Source organism: Sinocyclocheilus anshuiensis, unplaced genomic scaffold, assembly GCF_001515605.1.
Source record: "Sinocyclocheilus anshuiensis isolate Anshui unplaced genomic scaffold, SAMN03320099.WGS_v1.1 scaffold2349, whole genome shotgun sequence".
Lineage (NCBI taxonomy): Eukaryota > Metazoa > Chordata > Actinopteri > Cypriniformes > Cyprinidae > Sinocyclocheilus > Sinocyclocheilus anshuiensis.
Window position 1 is genome coordinate 99687 of NW_015551145.1, and position 7439 is coordinate 107125.

Here is a 7439-nt window from a genome sequence, read left to right on the forward strand (position 1 = left end):
CAAGCTCAAATCCGCGTTTTTTCCACGAAATCAGGCTAATTTTAAACTGATGCCCTGGGTTGATATTTCCCCGTGGGTAAACAAATATGTATAGCAAAATTTTCTTTCACCATGCAGCAAACTTACTTGAAATACTCGGGGGAAAAATGCGGTTACACTTTATTTTGATAGTCCACTTTAGACATTCTACTAACTACAGTGGGTACGGAAAGTATTCAGACCCCCTTCAATTTTTCACTCTTTGTTATATTGCAGCCATTTGCTAAAATCATTTAAGTTAATTTTTTTTCCTCATTCTCATTAATTTGCAACTACATGTCTACTTAAGCCTGTGTTATACTTTCCGCGTACGCGAGTCCGCTAGGGTCCGCTATGGTGTGCGTGATGCAAAAATCGTTATCGGAGAGTGTGCGCAGAGGCTCTGCGCGGACATCCGCGTGCCTCCCATTTTTTGTGACAGTAGGCTACTGCACATGCGCAGGCTGTGTGAAGAAGCCCGTTGCTACTCGAACCTGTACAATATACTTGCAAATTTTCTCATATAAGTATGTTGTATGTTGTGGATCCATCAAACTAAAGTGTTAGAAGATATTAAGCAGACAGTCTACTAATACTCTACTGATTGCTAGTTGACATGTTGTTGCAAAGTTACTTACTATTAGTAGAATGTCTAAAGTGGATTATCAAAATAAAGTGTTACCAAAAATGCTTTAAAAATACTTTTTGAACTGTTTAAACTAATAGTATTAATCGATTATTTTTTTTTACTTTCGGTTAACGGTTAAACAGTTAATATGAACATCCCTAATATATAATCCAACCTGACAGAGCTTGAGAGGTGAAGAGATGAGGAGAAGGATGGCAGATAATTGCCAAATGCTGATGTGTAAAGCTTGTCGCATCATACCCAAAAAGACTTGAGGCTGTTAAGGTTCTTCAGCTAAATATTTAGTTAAGGGTATGAATACTTGTGCAATGTACTTATTTCAGGTTTTTTTTTTTTTTTTTTTAAATTTACAAAGTTGTGACAGTTCTGTTTTTGCTTTGTCATTATGGTGCATGGAGTGTAGATTGATGTGGGAAAAAGTAATTTAAAAGCAGTTTAACATAAGGCAGCAACATAACAAAATGTGAAAAAAATGGGTATGAATACTTTCGCAAGGCACTCTGTATATATATATATATATATCACAGTTTTTGCCTTGTCTTTGCTTTAACTTATTTTATTCTTGTATGTCATTTCTTAATTTCATGTAACTTTATTCAGAAGGTGAGATGCTTGGTGTGTGACAAGGAGCTTGTGTACGGAAACAGCACATCATCCATGCTAAGGCATTTCAGAGCTTTACATGAGACTGCACAGCCCCAGAACAATCCTACAAGCACACAAAGTAGGACTGTTACTTCATGATTTTTATTCATAATTTTGAATGCATTATCATGATTTTAATTAATATATGTATATTATATATAACTTCTTTCATTATAGCATCTCGCAAGCAAATGGCTGATGAGGCATTGGTCAACATGGTCATAAAAGACTCACAGCCATTTAGAGTGGTTGAGGATGAGGCTTTTCAGGGGCTGATGGCTGATGGCTGCCTCCGTGGCGTGCTCCTCAATTGTTTTTATGTTTTTGTTAGTTTGTCCTGTCTTTAGTTATATCCCTGCAATCAGTTTCACCAGAGACGAATTGCTGGCGCTGATCAAACGCTTCAGGACGCACAGACAGGGGAACCGAGTCGGCGCGCACGTGAAGTTAAGGCTAAGTCCACACGAAGCCAGAGCTTTCCTTATCCGATCTTTTTTTTCCCCTCATCTCAAGAAATATCTGCGTCCACACAAAATCACAAAACCGACACAAAATGATGTAGTATACATGCCAGACCAGTATGTGGCGCTGTAATTCTGCCACATAGATACAATAAAAATGGAGAAGAAGACTTGGACTATGCGCATAAACCTTGCGCGTGGTATACAAACGAATATAGAACAATACATTTATTAATCTGTGTTAATGTTAGTTAATAAAAAGACAATTGTTCAGTGTTTGTTCATGTTTTTGTTGCTGTTACGTGACATAGCGGTGTCTGACTAGGGGCGAGATGTGGGCTGATGACGTCATCGTTTCAGAAAATATACGGATTCCCTGTCCACACGAAAACGCAAGGACGGCATTTTCAGATTGATCTACTCTGGGGCTACGTGCACACGAAGCCAGAGCCTTCCCTATCCAATATTTTTTCCCCCTCGTCTCAAGAAATATCTGTGTCCACACAAAACCACGAAACGGACACAAGATGATGTAGTATACATGCCAGACCAGCATGTGGTGCTGTAATTCTGCCACAGAGATACACTAAAAATGGAGAAGAAGACTTGGACTATGCGCATAAACTTTGCGCACGGTATACAAACAAACATGGAAAAATATATTTATTAATCTGTGTTAATGTTAGTTAATAAAAAGACAATCGTTCAGTGTTTGTTCATGTTTTTGTTGCTGTTACGTGACGTAGCGGTGTCTGACTAGGGGCGAGACGTGGGCTGATGACATCATCGTTTGAGAATATATATATGGATTCGCTGTCCACACGAAAACGCAAGGGTGGCGTTTTCAGATTTATCCACTCTGGGACCCGGTTTAAAAAAATATTGGTTTCACTCTCCCAAAACGCCGGATCCGTCTGTACGAAACGCCTATACGATACAAAATGTATGTGTATACAGCTAAACGCGTCTCCGTGTGGACGGAGCCTGGGACCCGGTTTCAAAAAATATCGGTTTCACTCTCCCAAAACGCCGGATCCGTGTGGACGAAACGCCTATACAATACAAAATGTATGCGTATACGGGCTGATGACGTCATAGTTTCAGAAAATATACGGATTCGCTGTCCACATGAAAACGCAAGGGTGGCATTTTCAGATTTATCCACTCTGGGACACGGTTTCAAAAAATATCAGTTTCACTCTCCCAAAACGCCAGATCCGTCTGGATGTAACGCCTATACGATACAAAATGTATGTGTATACAGCTAAACGCGTCTCCGTGTGGACGGAGCCTGGGACCCGGTTTCAAAAAATATCGGTTTCACTCTCCCAAAACGCCGGATCCGTGTGGACGAAACGCCTATACAATACAAAATGTATGCGTATACAACTAAACGCGTCTCCGTGTGGACGAGGCCTTAGACAGCGCGGATTTCGAACGCCGTTGCCTAGCATCCATCTGGCGAACCTCCGCTCTCTACCCAACAAAACGGACGAACTCCGTTAAACAAGGATTTTTCACATTCTGCTGCTCTGTGTTTCACGGAAACCTGGCTGAATGATGCCATTCCGGACAGCGCATTACATCAGCCAGGCTTTCAGCTGTTCAAAGCGAACCGCGACGCAGAGTCAACTGGGAAATCACATGGCGGCGGGGCATGCTTTTACATCAATGAAAGGTGACGTAGAGATGTAACTGTGTTAAAGAAGATGTGCTGTGATGTGATCTGGAAGTGCTCTTCATTAACTGTAAGCCTTTCTACTCGCCGCGGGAGTTTTGCTCGTTCATTCTCGTGAGTGTTTACATTTCTCCGCAAGCGCACATGAACCTGGCTTTGCAAAAACTCGCTGATCAAATCACAGAGACAGAACAACAACACACAGACTCTGTTTTAATCATTCTCGGGGACTTTAATAAAGCAAATCTCTCCCGTGAACTACCAAAATACAGACAGCATATCACATGTCCCACCAGAGACAGTAATATATTGGATCACTGTCTCTGGTGACAGCAATAAAGGATGCATATCACTCTGTCCCACGGGCAGCTTTGGGCTCTCTGATCACTGTTTGGTTCATCTTATACCGACCTACAGGCAGAAACTGAAATCAGCTAAACCTGTATTAAGGACTGTAAAAAGATGGACTAATGAAACAGAGCGGGTTTTACAAGTCTGTTCCGACCTCACTGAATGGAGTGTTTTTGAAGCTGCTGAAAATGATCTGGACAAGCTCACAGAGACTAACATCTTATATCAGTTTCTGTGAAGACATGTGCATTCCTACCAGGACTCGTTTAACTTACAACAACGACAAACCATGGTTCACTGCAAAACTCAGACAGCTCCGTCAGGCCAAAGAAGATGCTTACAGGAAGGGGGACCGAGTCTTGTATAAACAGGCCAAATACACACTGGACAAGGAGATCAGAGTGGCAAAGAGGAATTATTCTGAAAAGCTAAGGATTCAGTTCTCTTCCAGTGACTCAGCATCAGTGTGGAAAGGTCACCAACTACAAGACACGATCCCCCAGCACTGTGGAGAACCAACAACTGGCAGACGATCTGAATGAGTTTTACTGCAGGTTTGAAAAAACACCCCACACCCGCTCTAAACACTTCTCCACACAACCATTAACACCTCCTGCAACCCCCCTCTCCTCCACACCTGCACCTCAGATCAGCGAAGATGATGTCTTCCGGAAGCAGAAGAGGAAAAAAGCACCAGGCCCAGATTGTGTTACTGTGTGAAGTCCCTTCATGCTTCAAACGCTCCACCATCATCCTCGTCCTAAAGAAATCCAAAATTACAGGACTAAATGAATGCAGGCCTGTGGCTCTAACGTCTGTGGTCATGAAGTCATTTGACAAACTGGTGCTGGCCCACCTGAAGGACATTACTGGACCCTTGCTGGATCCTCTTCAGTTTGCATACAGAGCAAACAGTTCTGTGGATGATGCAGTCAATATGGGACTGCATTATGTTCTGAAACATCTAGACAGACCAGGGACTTTTGTGAGGATCCTGATTGTGGAGTTCAGCTCGGCTTTTAACACCATCATACCAAACCTCCTCCTGCCCAAATTAACTCAGCTCTCCGTGCCCACCTCCGTCTGTCAGTGGATCACCAGCTTCCGGACAGACAGGCAGCAGCTAGTGAGGCTGGGAAAACTCTCATCCAGCACCCGTCCTCTCCGTGCCCACCTCCGTCTGTCAGTGGATCACCAGCTTCCTGACAGACAGGCAGCAGCTAGTGAGGCTGGGAAAATTCTCATCCAGCACCCGTATTATCAGCACTGGTGCTCCTCAGTGTTGTGTTCTCTCCCCACTGCTCTTCTCCCTCTACAAATGACTGCACTTCAAAGGATCCCTCTGTCAAGCTCCTAAAGTTTGCAGACGACACCACACTTATCGGCCTCATTCAGGACGGTGATGAGTCTGCTTACAGACAGGAGGTTAAAGAGCTGGCTGTCTGGTGCAGTCTTAACAACCTGGAACGTAACACGCTCAAAACTGTGGAGATTATTGTGGACTTCAGGAGGAACCCCCCTGCACTCCCCCCACTCACCATCATGCACAGCACTATAACAACAGTGGAGTCATTCAGATTCCTGTGAACCACCATCTCTCAGGACTTGAAGTGAGACATTCACATTGACTTCATTGTGAAAAAGGCACAGCAGAGGTTGTATTTCCTTCGTCAACTGAGGAAGTTCAACCTGGCACAGGAGCTTCTGAAACAGTTCTACTCCGCCATCATTGAATCCGTCCTTTGCACTTCTATAACTGTCTGGTTCAGCTCAGCTACCAAATCTGACCTCAGAAGACTACATCGAATAGTCCGGACTGCTGAGCGAATCATTGGTACAGCCCTCCCTACTCTCCAAGAACTGTACTTATCCAGAGTGAGCAAAAGGGCTAAGAATATCACTCTGGACCTCTCACATCCAGCCCACTCCCTCTTTGAACTGTTACCATCTGGTCAACGCTACACAGCACTGAGCACCAGAACGGCCAGGCACAGGAACAGTTTCTTCCCTCAGGCAATCCATCTTATGAACACTTGACAATAATTGTGGAACACACAACACTATTTATACACTTATACACACAGCAATATTTATACACTTATTTATCTAACACACATACTTAGTGTGCATTTCGAACTTGCACATAATATACCTGTACATACAAAACTGTCTATTGTAATATACCTGTACATACAATTGTCAATTTATATATTGTTATCCCCTATTTACTTGTGTTCTATTATAATTTTTTTCTTTTCTCTTTTATTATCTGTGTTTTTGTCCTGTCACTGTCATTCTGTGGAAGCTTCTGTCACAAAAAATAATTCCTTGTATGTGTAAACATACCTGGCAATAAAGCTCATTCTGATTCTGATTCTGATTCTAAAGAAAATGGTGGCTTCAAAATATGAAGAAGCAAAGAGGAAGGCCAAGGCTGAGATGGAAAAAGCAACTGCTGTGTCTGTAACATCGGATGTGTTGACTTCTATCAACACAGATGCATATCTTGCAATAACCTGCCATTACATTGATGACAGTGATAAGCTGAATACAGTGTTGTTGGATGTTGAGAAGTTCCCAAACAGGCACACAGCGGAAAATATGGCCCTAGTGAAAAAGAACGTCATGACGGTGTGGACAATCAAGGACAAAGTGAAGTGTCTTGTCACAGATGCAGCAGCAAACATGACTGCTTGTGCAAGAATTCTGCAAGTGAGACATTCAATTTGCATTGCACATGCACTTAACACCATCGTTAAAAAAGTGTTTTGATCAGGTACCAGCTCTGTGTGACATTTGGAACAAAGCAAAAAAAGTGGTCACCTATTTTTGAAGCAGCACCTCTGCCAAAGAAATGTTGACCCAGAACAGGCCCGTTCTTAAAGTGAATGAAGTGGAAGCACGCTGGAACAGCACTTTTCACATGCTTCATCGGCTGCACGAGGAGAGGCAAACTGTAGGAGCATTCCTTGCCTCACTTAAAACTGTCATAGCTCCACTTCATGCACAGGACTATGAAGCCATACAGCAAATTCTGTGTGTTATTGCCCCATTCCACTTGGCCACAGTAGAGCTGTCCGAGGAAAAACGAGTGTCTGGCTCCAAAGTAATTCCTTTGTTAAAAATGATTCACCATTCATTACAGGGTAAATAAATCAGGTATTTATTTTTATTTATATAGACTACTCATTAACAAATGTAATCAATGTTTTAATGTCTTTTTTATTCATTTTTATCAGAAGCACCATCAACCCAACAGCCCACACCAAGCTCAAGTATTTATTTATTTATTATTTTTTTAATTATTTTATTTTATAATTGTTGACCATTGATGTGTCTTATATTCAGTCAATGTACATGTACAATCACTCCCAATCAAATATTTTTCTCCTCACACTTTTTAGGTAGAAACATTTGGCTTCTGTTGGACAGTGCTGTAGACCAGAACAAACAAAGCTCAAATGCCACTTCTGATGCGACTGTAGAAGTGGATAGATAACTTACAGAGACAAACATACAACGAGCTGAAGATCCACTTGAATACTGGAGAATGCAGAAACATGTCTACCCCATCTATATACATTAGCATTACAGTTTATTTGTACCCCGGCCTTCTCTGTACCATGTGAAAGAGTGT